Raw genomic sequence first — 20,431 nt, forward strand, 5'->3', positions numbered from 1 at the left:
GACTATGACTGTTTGCAGCTAAGTACTGTGAAGGGAAGCCAACTTTGCAGTGGAAAAGCTTCTACAAAATTTGAAATGTACTTGTAATCACTGTGCTCCTGCTCTGTGTTCCTGACCCTATATCTGGAACTAGGGGAAAAGCACTCGATAGAGACAGAAAGGTTTCAGATTTACTCCCAGCCCAAATTCAGCCTTGCTTTATGACTTTTGGGCCACTTCTTTCCCCTCTCTTGGCCTCCATCTCACTTCTGTCACATGAGGACTTAGACCTATCAGAAAGTTCAGTGACACCTCTGGACCCTCACCTCAGAAAAATACATGCAATTTCAGCAGGCTCCTGGGCCCTCAAGAACCCAGGACTCCTTTATACAGATCTCTGAAGGCCCTTCTTCCTCTTTCATTCAAAAACTATAAAAATGAATAGATAGATATTGGTGGAGGGGGCAGGAACTAGATTAAACAGGAATAGAGATTAAATTCTGGAACTCCTAGAATACTATAGACTCTAAGAGGAATGAGTATTGCTATCTATTCTTTATAAATTGTTGAGGCTAGAACAACCACCTATCTTAACTAGATGACTGGAAATTCTGAATGAATGCTGGCTATAAACAAAATGGCCCTTAGCCTGCAAGATCGAATAAAAAGAAGTCCCCACTTCAAAGGTTTTGGCTTATAATATCACCTATGAATGATTCATGCCTAAACAAACAACACAAAACCGTGAATCAGATCAAGCTTCTAGATCCAATTACCAATTTATAGAACACACAGAAGACAGAAAAAACATATTAAACTATAATGTGGAGGTACACATTAAAAAAAATATAGGACCAACAACCTGAAATTTTAGCAAATAAATAGGAAGAAAAAAGTATGACTCAAGTGAAACGTGTGTTCTGATTTAAGTGCATACACACATATTTGTGACATTTATGACACAATTGGAAATTTGAACAGACTGGATACTTGATGATATTAGGAATCACTATTAGTTACTTAGATGTGATAATGATAATGTGGCAAAGTTTAACAAAATGGAGGCAATAGGAGTAATCTTTGTGACCTTGAATTTGGCAATGCTTTCTTAGATATGACATGAAAAACACAAGCAACAACACAATAGATACATTGGACTTCATCAACATTAAAAACTTCTGTGCTTCAAAGGATACTATCAAGAGTATGAAAAGACAACCCACAGAATGGAAGAAAATATTTGGAAATTATATATCTGATAAGAGACTTTTACCTAGAATATATAAAGAGATCTTACAAGTCAATGATAAAAAGAATAACCAACTTAAAAAAAAAAACTAGCCAAGGTTCTGAATAACATTTTCCCAAAGAAATAGTCAATAAGCACATGGAAAGATGCTCAACATATTAGCTACCAGGAGAATTCAAGTCAAATGCAGGAAGTGCAAATGCAGGATATTTACTACAGCATTATTTGTAGAAAGATACCACTTTACATCCACTAGAATGGCTACAATAAAAAAGCTACATAATAACATAATTCAGGAAGATATGGAGAAATCAGAACCTTTATAACACTGCTGGTGAAAATTTAAAATGATGAAGCCACTTTGGAAAACAGACTGGTCAGTCCTCAAAAAGTTAAACATAGGGTTACCATTTGACCAAGTAATTCCACTTCTATGTATATATCTAAAAGAAATGAAAAAAAATGTCCACACAAAATCTGGTACATGAATGTTCATAATTGCATTATTCACAATAGCCAAAAGATGGAAAAAACTCAAATAAATGTCTGTCAAGGTGAATGGATAAACAAAAGTGGTATAGCCATACGATGGAATATTATTCAGCCATAAAAAGGGATGGAATACTATTACTGTAACAACATAAATGAACTTTGAAAATATTATGATAAGTGAAAATGCCAGAAACAAAAGGCTTTTGTATGATTCCACTTATATGAAATGTTCATATAATTATGGTTTAATGAAGCTTTTGTTTCACTTATATATAAATATAAATGTGCTATATTGTGATGTAAAATTTATTTCTTGTAGGAGGTAATGCCAAAATAGTTTTTAAACTATTAGCCATTCTGCTATATTATGTTGAGACAGATACTAGTGATCAGAACAGTACCATAATGTAAGCAACCAGAATCTTTCTCCTTGCTTTTTTTTTTAAGTTTTTATTTGAATTCTAGTTAGTTAACATACAATGTAATATTAGTTTCAGGTGTATAGTATAGAGATTCAACACTTCTATACAACACCTGGTGCTCATCACAACAAATGCACTCCTTAATCCCCATAACCAATTTAACCCGTCCCCCCTCACCTCCCTTCTGGTGACCATCAATTTATTCTCTATAGTTAAGAGTCTGTTTCTTGGTTTGCCTCTCTTTTTGTTCCCCTTTGCTCAGTTGTTTCATTAAATTTCACATATGAGTGAAATCATACAATATTTGTCTTTCTCTGACTTATTTTGCTTAGCATTATACTCTCTAACTCCATCCCTGTCATTGCAAATGGCAATATTTCCTTCTTTTTTATGGCTGGGTAATATTCCAGTGTGTGTGTGTGTGTGTGTGTGTGTGTGTGTGTGTGTGTACCACCTTTTCTTTATCCACTCATCAGTTGATGGACACTTGGACTGTTTCCATAATTTCACTATTATAGATAATGCTGCTATAAACATTGGGGTCCATGTATCCCTTTGAAGTAGTATTTTTGTATTCTTTGGTTACATACCTAGTGATGCAGTGCTGGATCACAAGGTAGTTCTATTTTTACCTTTTTGAGGAATCTCAACACTGTTTTCCATATTGGCTGCACCAGTTTGCATTCCTACCAACAGTGCAAGAGGGTTCCTCTTTCTCCACATCCTTGCCAAGACCTATTTTTTCTTGTTCTCCTTGACTTTGAAAGTGCAATCATATTCTACCTCCACTTCATTTTCTACTACCCTTCAATCCACTGTAGCCTGGCTTTCACTCCAATCATTTCATAGGAAACTAGAACTTCTTGTGAATATAAACAAATGACCAACCTGTTACTAAATGGCATGGCCAATTTTCCATTTTTATTTCCCCTGGCTCCTCCCCCTCTTGATTTCATTGATGCCTTCCTCCTTCCTGAAATGCAACCTTTGCTTTGGGGACACTATCCACATGATCTGTCTGGTTATACAGTCTTTACTTCATGCCTGGGTTCTTCATTCGTTGATTAAGGCCATGATTTCTTAGGGTTTTCTAATCTCATTCCACTTTTCTTCTCATTCCACACTTGCAGTGAATGGTGGACCCATCTCCCAAAGCTTGAACTACCACCGACATTACACACTGATGCACCTCTTTTAGACAAAGTTACTAGACACTAGGGGGAACAAAACCGTTGCTGGCCTGGAGCTTACAACTCTCTGCTGATGACTCCCAGGTAGTTCTCTTGAATTCCAGAGATGAATTTCCAACTGCCTTCTGGATATCTCCTCCCAAATATCTCACAAGAATGTCAAACTTAATAAATCTAAAATTGAAACCATCTTCCCCCATCCCTGCCAGCTTCCTCCTTCCCCTGAGTTCCCTGTCTTGTAAGAATTCCTCCTTGCCAAAAACCTGTGAGATATACATAAGTCTTGCCTCTCACTCATCTTGCTTCCAGCCAACCAACCAGTCTTCCAAGTCCTGGTGAGTCTTTCCCTCTTTAATATCTCTTGTGTCCTTCCTCTGTTTCCCTGCTGCTAGTACCTTTAATCAGTGCCTCACCATCTCTGATTCTATTACTATCCATTACTTGGTCTCTTGTGCTGCTCTCTTCCCAATTCAGCCTCTACTCTCCTGTCCAAATTATCTCTCTCAAAAGCAGAACAGCTCTTATCAATCCGATGGTGGATACTATAGATTGGGTGCTCAGGATCCATGTCATCCTCTTTCTAGCCTGCCTTCCTATATTGCTGAAAAGCTCAAAACCAAAAACTTACCATAGCTTGTCATTTCTCAGGCTCCTTTTCATCCAGTGTTCTGGATGTGATTTATTTCTGGTAATCATATGCACATGCACAATATTTGGAAGGAGGTAATGACGCAGAAGCCATATTTCTGCTGCTTCTATTGGCAAGCACAGTGATGGAGATTTTAGGGTTTTCTGCAGCCATGTTACTTTTCCATAGACCCCAGTGTTTGGTTACTAGCTTTGTATATTTAGGGAGCCAGAGCACTTGATTTTTTTTTTTTTTTTTTTTGCCACTGAGGATCTGGAAAGCATAATGATACTCTAGTCAATAGTTAAGGCAATGGCAGATTCTTGATTCTTAGACTTCAGATAAGGTGGAGTGTTTCCAAAGCCCCTGATGCCTCACCTTCCTGCTTGTAGCACAGAAAATAGCTCCCCTTGTATTCTGAGAGTTATTCCTGGAAGCCCAGCCTAAAGGTCGCCCCTCCAGCCTTTCCACCAATTTTGGTAGCACATCATTTTCTGTATTAGGGCTCTTTCTACTGAGAATAGCTAGAGTGATTTAATTTCTGCAGCTGAACCCTGACTCATGTAACTTCTCTGCTTAAAGGCTTTCCATAACTCCGTACTGCCTTTAAGTTAAATTCTGTAGCATGCCGTACAGTTCCTTGCCAGTCTGGTGTCCTTTGGTCTTTCTAACCTCAACTTTCACCAATGGCCTCTCATTCTCCATTCTCCAGCTGAACAGAACCTACTATAGTTCTCATAATCATCAGGTTCTCTTGCCTCAAGAACTATGCAAATGTTGCTACCCTTCCCCAGCTCCCACCTCAAAACTCAGTTCACATGCCACCTCCTCCAGAAGGCTTTCTCTTATGTTCTCCCTCAAAATTATTCTGGATCATATTCTTCTCCTATAAGGCCCCCTGTTTGCCCCTCGTGGAATACTTATTAAACTGTATTGTATTTTTTTTCTTGTTTGTATCCTGCACTGGATTGTGGAACTAAGAGGGCAGAGACCATGCCTGTCTTGTTCACTGCTTTCTCTCCCATGCCCAGCACAGTGCCTAACACTTAGAAAGTGCTTATTAAACATTTGCTGAATGTATGAATGTTTTCTTCATCCACTTCTTTCCACTCATAGAATCATATCTTCCAACCACAGAAGGCAATACTTCATAATACCTCAGAGAAAATCTAGTCTAAACACTTATGTCCTAGGTTAGGAAACTGAGGCTCAGAGAATGGAAGCAACATGGCCAGGATTATATAGCTAATTGCTGGCAAGGCAGAAACCAAAACCCTTGTCTCTTGAGTCCCAAACGTACTTTTGAGAGATTTCAGACTCTGGAGTATGACATTTGATCCCAGCTCCATCCATGGCAGTTAGTGTTCTGAGTGAAGTGATTGCCTGACTCTGCTCACAATTTCAAAAAATAATCGAGTCCCCCCATATTTCAAGTAGTAGTACTCTCACTCCATAGCCAACCTTTCTGATGACAAATATCAAGAAATCAGAGAATTTTTGGTATAGCAAAACCCCTCTTCCATCCTTCATTCCCTTCTGCAATATTCCTACCAAATAGTTATCCAGTCTCAACTCTAACACCCACAACAATGGAGAGGTTCTTCTCTCCTAAGACAACCCAATCATCTCTGGAACAATCTCAGTTGATAGAAAGTTCTCCCATCTCTTTGAGCCAGATGTTATCACCACTTCTACCACAGCCAGTGCTGAGGAGCTAACCACTCCATGAGATGGTTTGGAATATAAATGCTCCAGGGGGGCACCTGGCTGGCTTAGTCAGTAGAACATATGACCCTTGATCTCAGGGTCATGAGTCCAAGCCCTACATTGGGTGTGATGCCTACTTAAAAAAATTCTGCAAATCCTGGAATATAAACACTCCCAAGCTCACACTAAAATTACTATAAGCATCCAGTATATTTCTTAGGAACTGAGGACCACTCATTAGATAATAATAAACACTTATAAAGTGCTAACTCAGCACCAGGCAAGGTTCTAAGCTCTTTACATATATTATCTCTTATTCCTCACAACCACCTGATGAGGTAAATACTATTACTGTCCTTATTTTACACATGATGGAACTGAGGCATGGTGGTTAAATAACTTTCCCAAAGTCACATGGCTAGTCAGTAGTGGAGCCCAGATTTGACTCTAGAGCCTATCCTCTTACACACTGTGCTATATAAGTGCTACTAAGTAACACATGTCCCATCTCCCAACAGCATCCGACAAGATGTCTCTTGGGTCACAGGAATAAAATGTTTCAATGTTCTGAACTGAGTTCTAGTGGCCTACCTCCCAGGCAAGATATTTAAATCTTAAATCTTTGCTTTCTCTTAGGGAAAAGCCAATGCCTAGTTGTCTTTTGCCTCTTATGGTTCAAACAACTCCCAAAGTTACACTTCTTCCAGGAAGTACAACCAAGGAAAGTTCCACATTTTATTCTGACACCCACTGCTACTCATTTATTGCCATTCTGCCCCCACCCCAGCCACCTAATAATCCCCAATGCTTGCCACAGGCAGTCTGAAGATATTGAATCCTATATGTTTATTGGCTTGGCTACTGATATGAATAGATGTTCTTGTACATTTGTGCATGTCAGACTCATTTAAGAGAATCAGCTCCCTGAAGACAGAGACTCCTGGCTAGTTCAATTATTCAGCACAGAGATCACTGCATCTCCAAAATTAAATTCAATAAGCACTTATTTTTTTAATTTTTATTAATTTTTTATTAAGTAAACACTATCACCAATTCTGGCCTCAAACTCACAACCCTGGGATCAAGAGTTGTATGTTCTACTAACAGCCAGCCAGGTGCCCCAGTAAGGACTTATTCTGACAATGATGGGGGTACAGAGAGGCTCTCAGGAAGCTTACAGTCTAGTGGGAGACATAGTCACAATGACACATAATTTCCATGTCATACAGTAAAGTGTCCTAAGAATAATCAGATAATGAATAAAGTTGTTGGTGATTATAGAATGAATCATAAAATTTTATACTTAAAATGGGAATACAAGTTCACTTCCTCCCAACCTCCCTATATAGTAATACTTTCTACAGTATATGTGATGAGGTAAAGGGAATGGAAGAGGAAGAAGAGGAAACACCTACTTTGGGCATGCATGGTGCTAGGCTTTTCAACATACCATTCTATTTAATCCTCCAAAGAAGCCTGAAAAGAAAGAATTGTTATCACTATTTTAAAGAGTAAGGTTCAGAATGTTTACATCATTTGCCCATAGCCATACAGGTAGGATGTAGCAGTAACATGATTTAAATAAAGATATACTTCCAAAGCCCACTATTTCTGATGAGTTTTGTCCAGCAGCAGTTTGAATATTTTCAGTAACAGGAAACTCACTCTGAAGCATTCATAGTCATTATTCATTTTAAGCTGAAATTCATTATTCTGTGGTTCCATTTGTTAGAACACTATCTCCTAGGCCATACAAAAAAAGCCAAGTCCTAAACAATAGTCCTCTTAAAGTGTTCAAACTCTTATTCTTCCTGAACAACCCCCTCTCTCTGTATACACAGCACACATGTACGGTTCAAACTCTGATCCTTCCTGGACAACCACATTTCTCTCTGTATACATAAGCGTGGGCGCGCGCACACACACACACACACACACACACACACACACAGCACTCATTCTCCAAGATAAATATGACCATTTCTTTAAGCTCTTCCATGTGGCATGGTTTGCAATCCTCCCCAGGCTGGTTGCTCATCAACCAACATCCCTCAGAACACATTCCCGGGTGAAAGTGACAATGGGGAGTAGGAATATCATCTGCCTTATTCTGAACACTAGTTCTTAGGAAGAGATTCCTGTGAGCTCACATTCACCTAAAATGTCTGATGTTCATGTGTGCTGCTGTGCCCTCACCATGCCTTGAGAAGTTCATGGCAAAGTGAAAAAAAAAGCAGTGGATAAGAAGTTAAAACTTTCAGAAGTAAGTCCAACCTCTGCTTCTTGTTAGCTGTGTGATTTCAAACAAGTCTCTCAAATTCCTTAAAGCTCAAAAAGCTATGACTGGTTTTCAATTGTAACTTAACATAAAGTATTGTTTTAAATTTTCAACCAGCAAAAAATAAATAAATTTTCAACTACCTTACCAAAGGTGTGGATGGCAAGAAGCTGGTCCCAAGTAGGATAACCTGAGGAAAGGGTGATGAGTGATTTGCTGAGGTTAAAGAATAAGGATGCATATAATTGTGTGGTTGTGAGGGGTGGTGTTTTAAGGGAGGAAACTAGACCATAGGGTTAAGAATTAGACTCTGCCTAAAGACTTTTCTCCTAGCTCTCTATAAGTTTAGCTATTTCATCTTTTCAAAAGGAATCCTTCCCTGACTACCCTCTTTAAAACTGTGCCACCTCATTGTTATCCTATTATCTTAATTTTCATTCTAGTCCTATCACTATATGAAAAGTTATATAATTAGTTTTTTATTGATTTATTGTCTCCCTGTATAAACTCTAAGCTCCATGAAGGCAGAGAATATTTTGTTCATTGTTGTATCTCCAGCACATAGAGCAGTACTTGACATTCAACAAATATTTTTTAAATGACTGAATAACTAATGAATGAATGAGTGAGTGAATAAGTGAATAAAAGCATAGCTCTGCTGACTCACAATATAGGATGCAGACGAAATGTGTCATGGAAAACATTTTCTACTGCGGCCTGTGAACAACAACTTCTGCCTCTCCCTCACCAAGGGCCTTCGTTAGTTAGAATTCCTCAAAAAAAGGACTAAAAGTTCCAGATTACAGGCTGAGAATTTCAGGACCTCTTTGGTTTTCTGTTCCCAGTTGGCACAGACTCCACTCTAAACCACCAGCTGAAAGCCCTTCCCTCAAGAATCACTGCCCATACTGATCTCATGTGGCCAAAGACTATATACATATTTGAATATATACCCAAGAACATCAGTTTCCTCCTATTCCTTACATGGATTTATTTCAGGCCTGTTTTATGGGGGGTGGAGGGGCCAAGGGGACTTATTCCAATTCCATTTCAAGTATGTCATTAGACCAAACAGGGCAGAAAGGACTGGTTGGAAAAGAGAAGCAAGGGTTTAAAAGCCCCTTCAGAGGAAGTACAATGCTTTCAGGTTTAGGCTCAGATCTTTCTGGAACAGCCAAACCCAGTCATGAATCAATTCAAGACTGGGATGGGCAGTGAATGCTTCCCTCAGTATCAGGCCAAGTATTTACTTTTGGAGCCTAATCTGGATAGTTCCATTTTGGGGCTTCATGACTCATTCAACCAGCTACCCTCTCCGACCCCCGTGTCCAGATTATTTATTTATGAGTTTCATTTAACAGTAAACTACTGGGCAGTCAGGACACTAAATGTTCATCTTCAAATTAAGCATGAGGATTTGCTCATAGTCTCCCTTTCTTTCTTTCTCTCTCTCTCTCTGTCTGCCTCTCTCTCTCTCTCTCTCTCTCTCTCTCTCTCTCTCTCTCTCTTTCTCTCCCCACCCTCACTCTGTGCTTTAATTAAGCAAGCCAGGAATAGCCCTAGACTTAGAAGAAGTATATAGCTTGGTAGCTAAGAACTCAGGCACTAGAGCCAGCCTACTAAGGTTCAACCTTAGGTCTGCCAATTACTGTTTGTGTGACCAGGAACAAGTTTTTATTTTAATGCTAGTTAGTTAACATTCGGTGTTGTATTAGTTTCAGGTGTTCAATATAGTGATTCAACAATTCCATAAGTAACTCCAGTGCTCATCATGACACATATATTCCTTCATCGCCATCACCTATTTAATCCATCCCCCCATCAATCTTTCATTTGGTTACCATCAGTTTGTTCTCTATAGTTAAGAGTCTGTTTCTTGGTCTCTCTCTCTCTCTTCTCTCTCTTTTTTCCTTTTCCCATTTCTTTTGTTTCATAAATTCCACATACGAGTGAAATCATATGGTATTTATATTTCTCTGATTTATTGCACTTAGCATTACACTCTCTAGCTCCACCCATGTCATTGCAAATGACAAGATTTCATTCCTTGTTTATGGATGAATAATATTCCATTGTTGGTGTTGTGAGGATTTCTGCATCTATGTTCATCAGGGATATTGGCCTGTAATTCCTTTTTTCATGATGTTTTATCTGCTTTTGGTATCAGGGTAATTCTGACCTCATAGAATTACACTTGGAAGTTTTCCTTCCTTTTCTGTATTTTAGAATAGTTTGAGAAGAATAGGTATTAACTCTTCTTTAAATGTTTGGTGGAATTTGCCTGTGAAGCCATCTGGTCCTGGACTTTTGTTTTGTGGGAGTGTTTTGATTACTGATTCAATTTCTTTGCTGATAATTGGTATGTTCAAATTTTCTATTTCTTCCAGTTTCAGTTTTGGTAGGTTATATGCTTCTAGGATTTTATCCATTTCTTCTAGGTTATCCAATTTGTTGGCATATAGTTTTTCATAATATTCTTTTATAATTGTTTGTATTTCTGTGGTATTGGTTGTTATTACTCCTCTATCATTTGAGACTTTGAGTCCTTTCTCTTTTTTTATGGATAAATCTGGTTAGAGGTTTATCAATTTTATTGATTTTCTCAAGGAACCATCTCCAGGTTTCATTGACCTTTTCTATTTTTTTTTAATTTCCATATCATTTATTTCTGCTCTGATATTTATTATTCCCTTCATTCTGCTGGTTTTAGGTTTTGTTTGTTGTTCTTTTTCTAGCTCCTTTAGGCGTAAGGCTAGGTTATTTGAGATTTTTCTTGCTTCTTGAGGTAGCCCTATTGCTATAAAATTCCATTTTAGAACCACTTTGGCTGCATCCAAAAGGTTTAGACTGGTTTTTATTTCAATTTGTTTCCATGTACTTTTTAAATTTTTTTCTTTTATTTTCTGGTTGACCCATTCATTGTTTCATTTAACTTCCATGTTTTCTGGTCTTTCCAGAATTTTTACTTGTGTTTGACTTCTAGTTTCATAGCATTGTAGTCAGAAAAGATGCATGGTATGACTTCAATCTTTTTTAATTTTCTGAGGCTTCTTTTGTGGGCTAATATGTGATCTATTTAGAAAATGTTTCATGTGAACTTGAAAAGAATGTGTATTCTGTTGTTTTAGGATGGATTGTTCTGAATATATCTGTTAAATCCATCTAGTCCAGTGTGTCATTCAAAGCCATTGTTACTTTTTGATTTTCTGTTTAGACGACCTGTCCATTGATGTAAGTGGGGTATTAAAGTCCCCTACTATCATTGTATCATCATCAATTAGTTCCCTTATGTTTGCTATTAAATGTTTTATATATTTGGGTACTCCCATTTTGAGTGCACAAATATTTATAGTAATTATATCTTCTTGTTGGACTCTCCCCTTTATGATTATATAGTGCCCTTCTTTGTCTCTTGTTACAGTCTTTGCTCTAAAGTCTATTTTTTCTGATATATGAATTGCTATTCTGGCTTTGTTTTGACATCCATTTGCATGATAGATGTTTCTCCATCCCCTTTCAGTCTGCAGGTGTCTTTAGTTCTAAAATGAGTCTCTTGTATTAAGCATGTAGATGGGTCTTGGTTTTATATCCATTCTGACACCCCATGTCTTTGGATTGGGGCATTTAGTATTTACATTCAAAGTAATTATTGAAAGATATGCATTCACTGCTATTTTAGTACTTGTTTTGTGGTTGCTTCTGAAGATTTTCTCTGATCCTTTCTTGTCTTTCTTTCATGGTTTGCTGGTTTTCTTTAGTCGTATATTGGATTTCTTGTTCTTTTTTTCTTTCCATATTTATTAGTGGTTTTTGATATAGGGTTACCAATAGGTTTGCATAGAACCTATTCTGCATAAAACACTCTATATTAAGTTGATGGTCATTAAGTTTGAATGTTTTTAATGTTTATTCTTTTTTTTTGAGAGACAGAGCACAAGTAAGGGAGGGGCAGCAAGAGAAAGAGAGAGAGAATTTGAAGCAGGCTCCAGGCTCTGAGCTGTCAGCACAAAGCCCGATATGGGGCTCGAACCTACAAACCATGAGATCATGACCTGAGCCGAAGCTGGATGCTTAACCAACTGAGCCACCCAGGTGCCCCAAGTTGATGGTCGTTTAAGTTTGAACCCATTCCCTCCTCTCCTCCCCATGTTTTCAGTATTTGATGTCATATTTTACATCTTTTTATCTTGTAAGTTCCTTGAATGATATTTTACAAAACATATTCATTTTTGCTGCCTCTGTGTTTCTCCTACCTTCATACTTTCACTTTTGGTCTTTCATTTCACTTAAAGATCCCCTTTAATATTTCTTGCAGGGCTGCTTTAATGGTCATGAACTCCCTTAGTTTTTATTTGTCTGAGAAACTCTTAATCTCTCTGTCTATTCTAGATTAGAGCCTTGCTGGGTAGTGTATTCTTGGCTGTAGATTTTTCTCTTTCAGCACTTTGAATATATCATGCCACTACCTTCTGTCTTGGAAGGTTTCTGCTGAAATATCCCTTGATAACTTTATGGTGTTTCCTTTGTATGTAACTGTCTTCTTTTGTCTTGCTGCTTTAATTTTTTCTTTATCACTATATTTTTTTCCATTTTAAGTATAATATGGCTTGTTATGGATTTTTTTAAATTTTTTTGGAGGTTCTCTGTGCCTCTTGGATCTGGATATCTGTTTCCTTCCCCGAATTAGGGAAGTTTTTGGGTATTAAATACCTAATAAAATAAATTTTCTTTCCTTTTTTCTCTCTCTTCTTCTACTGAGACTCCTATAATGAATGTTATTAAGTTTGATGGAGTCACTGAGTTCCCTAAGTCTATTCTTGTTTTGCACAATTCTTTTTTCTCTCTTTTTTTCAGCCTGATTACTTCCCATTACTTTATCTTCTAGGTCATTAATTTGTCCCTATGCTTCTTCCATCCTGCTATTTATTCCATCAAGGGTGTTTCTCATTTTGTTTATTTAGACCTTTATCTCTGCTATGTTTTTCCTTATGTTAAGTGTCTCATTGATACTTTCCACTGTTTTCTCAAGTCCAATATCTTTGTCATCATTATTTTAAATTTCTATCAAGCATGTAACTTGTATCTGTTTCATTTAGATCTCTGGCCATGGCCTTGTCCTGTTCTTTCATTTGGGACAAATGCCTCTGTCTTTTCATTTTGTCTATTTCTCTCTGTTAGGAAAGGCAGCTAAGTCCCTTCTTAAGTGTAATGGTCTTATGAACAAGAGGTCTTATAGTGTCCTGAAGTGTAGTGTCCCTTGTTCCCCAGGGCCTTGTGCTCTGGGGAGTGTCTCCAATTTGTGCTGCATGTGTTCTACTGTTGTATCCTAGCCACTTTATCCTTCAGGCCAGTTGTCTGAAGAAACTCTCTTTGCCTGTCATGGGCAGTGTTTGGCCCATGGCCTGAATGTGGTGAGTTTTTTTTCCTAGATGTGCTCTTGTCTGCTTGTGAAATGAGACCTGTTGCCAACACTACAAGAACCATGGCTCCACAAAACTCTCACATCAGGAGTTTCAGTGTAAGCAGGGTTTGGGGCTTGTCTTCTGGGGGAGGGTACCCTTGCAAGTGTGACTGGGAAGAGCAGTTCCATCAGTGTATGGGGGCAGGGCTTGATGTAAGCAAGTAAGGTAGTCAGTATCAGTGCTGCTGTACTGTTTTCCACAGTTGGCCTTGTACTTGCTAAGGGGCAGGGGAGGGATGTGGCACAGGCCAGTTCCTTTCTTCTCAGAGGGGTCTGTATGTGAATGCTGGTTCTGTAGGGCACACTCCAAGATGAGCAAGTAACCTTCCCACTGTGTGCCCCCAGGCACTCTTCAAATTGCTGTTTCCAGGCTGTTTGTCCCAGGGCTGTTTGTACTGCTTTCACTCCTAGAACATCCCCAATGCCCTCTGGGCTCTCCCTGAGCCACTAACCTTTAGAACTCCAGGTTTTAAGCCTGGCTGGTTGCAAGAACTCATGAATTCAGTCCCTCTCACTTTCCAAGCCAATTGCTATGGGGAATCATCATCCATGTCCTCCCCCGTGTGCTAGTCTGTTTCTTGCCCTTCTCTACAACTGTAGCTCCCTTCCCACTGCAGCAGCCATTATCTGTTTCTCTCCCAAACTGTGTCTCTGCACTTCCTGCCTTCTTCAATGTGGCCTATTCTCTACCTTTAGTTGTGGAGTTTGTTCTGCCAGTCTTCTGGTCATTTTCTGGGGTATTTACAATTATTTGATTGTTATCTAATTATATTTGTGGGATGAAGCAAGCATAGGGTCACCCTACTCTGCTGTCATCTTTCTGCTCTCTCTCTATTTAATGTCTCTGAGCCTCACTTTTCTCATCTTAAAAATGAGGAGAATGGTATAATGCCCTTCACTTGGAGCAAGCCTCATACTTTCACTACCCTAGTTTCCTCATATGTGAAACAGATTCATACAGTTGTTGATGAGGGTTTAAAGAATCAATACATGCAAAGCAATTAGAACAATGCTGGCACACAATAATTCTCAATAAATACTAACAAATACTATAATTTAGGGTTTGAATACTATCTCTGCCCCTAACTTTAGGCAAATGATATACTCTTTAACCCTCAGTTTCCACATCTATAAACAGGAGAAACAAATAATACCTACCAAAGAAATGATGAACTAAATGATTTGAAAGTGCTCTATGGAGTAAAAAATTGTTTAAAATGTGAAGAATTGTTTATAGTAGAATAAGGTAGGGGGCATACTAAATGGAGATCCTACCTATTCAAGGCTCCCTGCTGCTACCTCCCAAATTCTGAATAGGCCTATTTCTCATCAGGCACCATTTGGCAATACATGTGTGGAGAAGATTTTTCATCTCTCCCAGATTTAGTTTCCCCAACTTTAAAGTACAAACACTGTTGTGAGATTTACATGAATTCATGTGTGTGAAGGTGCTTTTAAAATGCAAAACACCAAACAAATGTGAGGAATTATTATTGTATTAAAATAATAAAGGCTATCATTAATTGAACGCTTGCTATGTGAAAGACCATACCAAGTACTTTACATATATTAAGTAATTTCATCCTCATAATAATACCAATAACCAGGTATACTATTATTGAAGTTTCACAGATAAGGTATGGTGGTTAATTTTATGTGTTAAACTGACTGGACCACCATGCCCAAATATTTGGTCAAACATTAATCTGAATATTTCTGTGAAGGTATTTTTTGATGAAATTAACACGTAAATCAGTGGATTTTGAATAAAGCAGATTATATTCCATAATGTGGGTGGGGCTAATCTAATAGCTTGAAGGTTTTAATAGAACAAAGATTGACCTCCCCTGAGCAAGAAGGGATTCTGCCAGCAGACTGCCTTTGGACTCAGACTGCAACTCTTCTCAGATTGCTGGCCTACCCTGCATATTTTGGACTTGCACCTCTATATTCACATAAACAAATGCCTTAAAATCTCTCTCCATCTCTCTCTACAGACGTACATACGCACACACCCTGTTGCTACTGTTTCTCTGGAGAACTCTAATACATAGGAAACTGAAGATTAGAATGGTTAAATCCCTTGCCCACAATTACACAGCTAGTCAGTAGCAGAGCCAGAAACATAAGGATCATCTTCCTTGTTTCTGCCGTGTTCTGCATCTCTTTCAATCAATCCAGCAGCAATAAGCATTGAATCCATCTCCATCTCCAAAATCTTCTCCCCAACCTCACTGACTTCATCTCTGCAGCAGCTTCTTAATTGGGCTTGCCATCTCCACTTTCATCCTCCTCAATCCATTCTCTATAGATTCTTGTTAAAGTCAACTTCTCAGATTAATAAGCCAACCCCATCATTCCACTGCTTCAAATGATTCCTATTGTACTTAGAATGAATAGCACTTGCCAGTGTCCAGCACTGTCATGTACACTGTGAGCATATTAACTCAATCCTCACAATAACAATATGGGTAGTACCATTATTATCCCCATTTTTGAAAGGGCAAAACTGAGCCACAGAAAGTTTAGGCAACATGCTTATGATCACAAAACTAGGAAGCAGCAGAGTCAGAATTGAACCTGAGCAGTCTAGTTCCAGAGTGTGTGCTATTAACCACTGAATCATACTGCTTTTGAGGATAGTTGATGCACACCCTCCCTGGGCCTACAAACTCCCTAAGCCTTCAAGGCCCTGTGTGAGCTGGTCCCTCCCTGACTCTCTGTCTTCCTATCATGCCACTTGCCCTTCTCTCCCTGTGCTCCAGTCACACTGGCCTTCTTTCTATCCCTCAAACATAACAAACTATTTCAACCTCAAGAACTATGCACATGCTATTCCTGCTGCCTCCCCTAAACTCCTCAAAAACATCACTGTCTCTTCTTTATTCTTTTTTTTCTTTATTTATTCTTTATTGTAATCCAAAGTTGTTAGGATCTTTCCCCAAATTTCTACACAGCTGACTCAACTTAATGTCACTTCCCTGGGTATGCCAGGAAGGTCCTTAAACATAATGTTTCTTCATGATGGTAAGGCATCTCAGACCTAGTTGAATGCATTTGTTCCCCCTACCACCAACACCACTGTCTGGTTTCCATTACTGACCAGCTTAATCACTTGCAGAACACACATGCTCTAACACACACACACACACACACACACACACACACACACACACACACCAAAAATAGCATGATGAAAAAACTTCAAAGCGGTGGGCTCCTAAGAAGCTCTTTTCATTATGTAATGTGTTTGGGAGCCTTTCTCAGTCGTTTCTCAGAGAGTTCAGGAAGCCTTGGGCTTGGGTGGGAGAATTTGTTCCTTGTGAATGAAATTCTTATTCCATCTCTTCATGCTCAGAGAAAAGTTAGGTCTGTTCTTTTGAGGTCTGAATTCAGGGTAGAAGAGATCATATTCTGCCCATCCAAGGTAATAACCCTATATCCTGTCAGGAATAATAATTACTCCCTTTATGGATAGAGAATAGCAGAGTTAATATAGCCCTTTCCTGTCTACTCACTCATGTGATTCTCACAGCAGACCCAGAAGATAAATGAGGCTATGTAATGGTTAATTTTATGTGTCAACTTGACTGGGCCACAGGGTGCCCAAACATTTGGTCAAACATTATTCCGGGTGTTTCTGTGAGGGTGTTTCTGGATGAAATTAACATTTGAATCCATAGATTAAGTAAAGCAGAGTGTCCTCCCCAATGTGGGTGGGTTCCTTTGAATCAATTGAAGACCTAAATAAAACAAAAAGGCTGAGTAAGAGGGAACTCCTCCTGCCTGATGGCTTAAGCTGGGACATCGTGTGTGTGTGTGTGTGTGTGTGTGTGTGTGTGTGTGTGTTGCTTCCAGGTATCAAATGCAACCTTTCCCATGCTCTTACCCTCTCCATCTGTGCCACAAAAGGGACCCTCCACCACTCAGTCTTATCATGTCATTGCCCTACCTAACAAGGCAAAGCTTCTAAGCCTGGCATTCAAGGTCCCAGTTCATCTGGCAATAATTACTGGATCCAACCACACCACAGCACTCATAGTTTATTTCCAGAATATATGATTCCTTTCATGCCTCCGTTCTTTGCCTAATGTTGTTCCCTGTGCTGGGAACATTTCTTGCCTCACTAACTATGCCTATTCTCCACATCAAGCCAACTCTGTCATTTGAAAGGCTTGACAGTACACCTTAAATACTTTCTATTCTAGAAATCCCTGCCTAATCCTTTGAATCCCCTCAACCATGTTCCTACTCCCCTCTACTCCCACATCACCATCTTTGTACTTCTTATAGCATTTCACCCAGGCTGACTTATGGCTTCCCTACTGAATTATAAGCTCCTGAAGGCATAAACCACATCTTGTCTTGACTATCCCATACCTCAGCCTGATATAGTGCCCTGGAAAGAGTAGCTGCTTGCTAAACATCCATTTTCTTAAATGACCTGTTAAAATCCATTGCAGCATTGTTTATCAGGCAAATGACTGGAGACAAACTAATTGGCCATCAGTAAAGGACCCAATAGAATCCTGTGTAGCCATAAAAAAGGAGGCATATCTGCATGTACTGATATGAGATAATCTTCAAGAATATTGTTAATTGAAAAAAAGAGTCAAGCACAGACTGTTGAATATGCTACTAACTGTATGAAGAGAAGAAAGTGTCTGTGTGTGTGTGTGTGTGTGTGTGTGTGTGTGTGTGCATAAGTAAAATCTTGTAAAGGCATGGAATGTAGATATACAAACACTTAAGAAACTTATAACAGTGGTTATCTCTAGACGACGTGACTAAGAACCAGGGGAAGGAGAAAGACTTATGAAGACTTAATTTTTACCTCAATCCCTTCTCTGCTCTTTAAATTTTGCACCAAGTGCATATATTACCTATTCAGGATAAATAAATTTTGTCATGCCCCTATTACATGGGGGAGGGAACATATTGAGATGTTATTAAGTATTGACATAAATTTCTTTTTCAGATTAGCTAGAAAGGACCCTGAGGAATGTAATATAATTAGTTGACGATTGTAATCAAATGAAGTTGTGGTTCTGAGCCAACTGGGATGGGCTCTGGCTCTGAAGGGAATATAAAAATAAAAAAAAAAAATAAACCTTTTTACAGCTTTACTCTGCTCCAGGCATTGTTCACAGTACCTTACATGCATTCACTCATTTAACCTTCACAACACTATCAAATGGGTAGTTACTACCATCTTTCCAACTTTAAAAATAAGGGGCCTGAGGAGTTAAGTAAGCTGCCTAAGACCACACAAACAATAAGCAGCCAGAGCAAGTATTTGAATGCAGGGAATCAGGTTCCAGGGTCTGTACTCCTAAACATTCCACTATGTTGCTAACACCAACACAGAGTGATGAAAGCTAGAGAACTCTGCTGTATCACCAGCACCTAGCAGTTTATAAACAATCAATAAATACATTGGATAAATGTGTGAATAGATGGATGGACCAATAATTGGATGTGTGCATGGGTGAGTAAATCAATGAGGGGATGAGGGATGTATAGAGGGATGGGGGTGTGTGAATGGGTTGTAGCTAGGTGGGTGGGTTGTGGAAAGAGTAAGGCTTTTTTAATCAGATCTTGATTTGAAATCTGATGCTTCCCTTTATTTAACCTTGAGCAAGATACTTAAATTCTCTATCCCTGTTTCTAAGCTGGACCAGGCTATGAACTCTGAGAGGCAGGGACATTTTTCTGTTTTTTTTGTTTGTTTTTCCCCTGCTATACCATACCACTGTACCCCCAATGACTAGAAGAGTGCCTGTAACATAGTAGGTTTTCAGCAAATATTTTTTAGATGAACTTATTAACTAACAAATGTGGATATTAAAACCCATTTTGTAGGGGCTAATATGAGGACTAACTGAGATAACATTTAGTATATCTGTCATATAATAGGTGAGCTTCCCTTCCCTTGCCCCCCTGCTAATGAGGGTTGCAGAAAGCACACTTAACTGGGAATTGAGATATGTGGATTATTTTCCCAGTTACTGAGCAGCTGTATGGTCTTGAGTCAAGCACCCTCCCTCTCTGACACTCAAATTTCCCAATCTATAAAATGAGTGGTATTCAACATTTTGTGTAGGAGATGGGGGGAATACAGGGCAAACAAAACCTTTTTCCAAAATCTTAAGCAACAATACAACATATAAAGCAAAAACCCAGGTGCTCTTGACAGATCAAAGGTGAGAGACCCACATTCCTGGTTACTCCTGCCCACATCCTAGAGTGGACTGGGCCTGCTCTAGCTTGGGAGAATACTTCAAAAAGAAAGAAAGAGAAAGAAAGAAGAAGGAAGAAGAAAGAAAGAAAGAAAGAAAGAAAGAGAAGGCTCAAATTTTGTTCTCATCCTTCATTTTATCAGGCTGAACTGCATTTTGAAATACTTGGTAGTTCATCTACTGTCAGAACTTAACTGTCACTAATACCTCCCAATCTTCTGAGCTCAATATGTAGATCATCAACTGCCTATTGGATATGTCCGTATGAGTCTGTCCAAGCATCTCAGACTCAACATAGCTCAGACTGTGCTTGTCATCTCCCCTCTCCAATCCCTCCCTAAACACTGGTTCTTAATTTGCATTCCCCATTTCTGTGATGGATATAACTGTTCATTTGGTCTCACAAGAAGACTCTGTAACTGGGAGGAAGCAAGAAAGACTAGAGTATGTCAAGTCTTGATTGATCCTTCACCCGATTGATGGCAGTATTTTTACTATTGGCCATATCCATCAGGCTACGGCTCATTATCCAAAGCCAAATTCAAATCCTGAGATTCTGCATTTTTACATTGGCAAACATACATGTGAATTAACTGTGACAATGACTGCAGGTCATCTCCTCACAGTCCATTTTCCTCTTCTCCCTTTGTATCAGAAACCTTTCCCCGATCATTGGCTGTGCACATTGCCTCCCAGTTTACATGACTACTTTCCAAGTTTCCATTGCAACTGCAAGCATCCATGTGACTCAGTTCTGACCAATGAGATATGAGGAGAAATATTAAA

The 20,431-nt window shown here is 38.9% G+C and overlaps 1 protein-coding gene across 4 annotated transcripts in view; it reads right to left on the minus strand.

Moving 5' to 3' along the window:
• Positions 1 to 20,431, minus strand: part of ARHGEF9 (Cdc42 guanine nucleotide exchange factor 9) — a 200,235-nt gene that overhangs the window by 174,892 nt on the left and 4,912 nt on the right. The window lies entirely within an intron of this gene.

The sequence above is a fragment of the Felis catus genome, chromosome X, assembly GCF_018350175.1.
Source record: "Felis catus isolate Fca126 chromosome X, F.catus_Fca126_mat1.0, whole genome shotgun sequence".
Lineage (NCBI taxonomy): Eukaryota > Metazoa > Chordata > Mammalia > Carnivora > Felidae > Felis > Felis catus.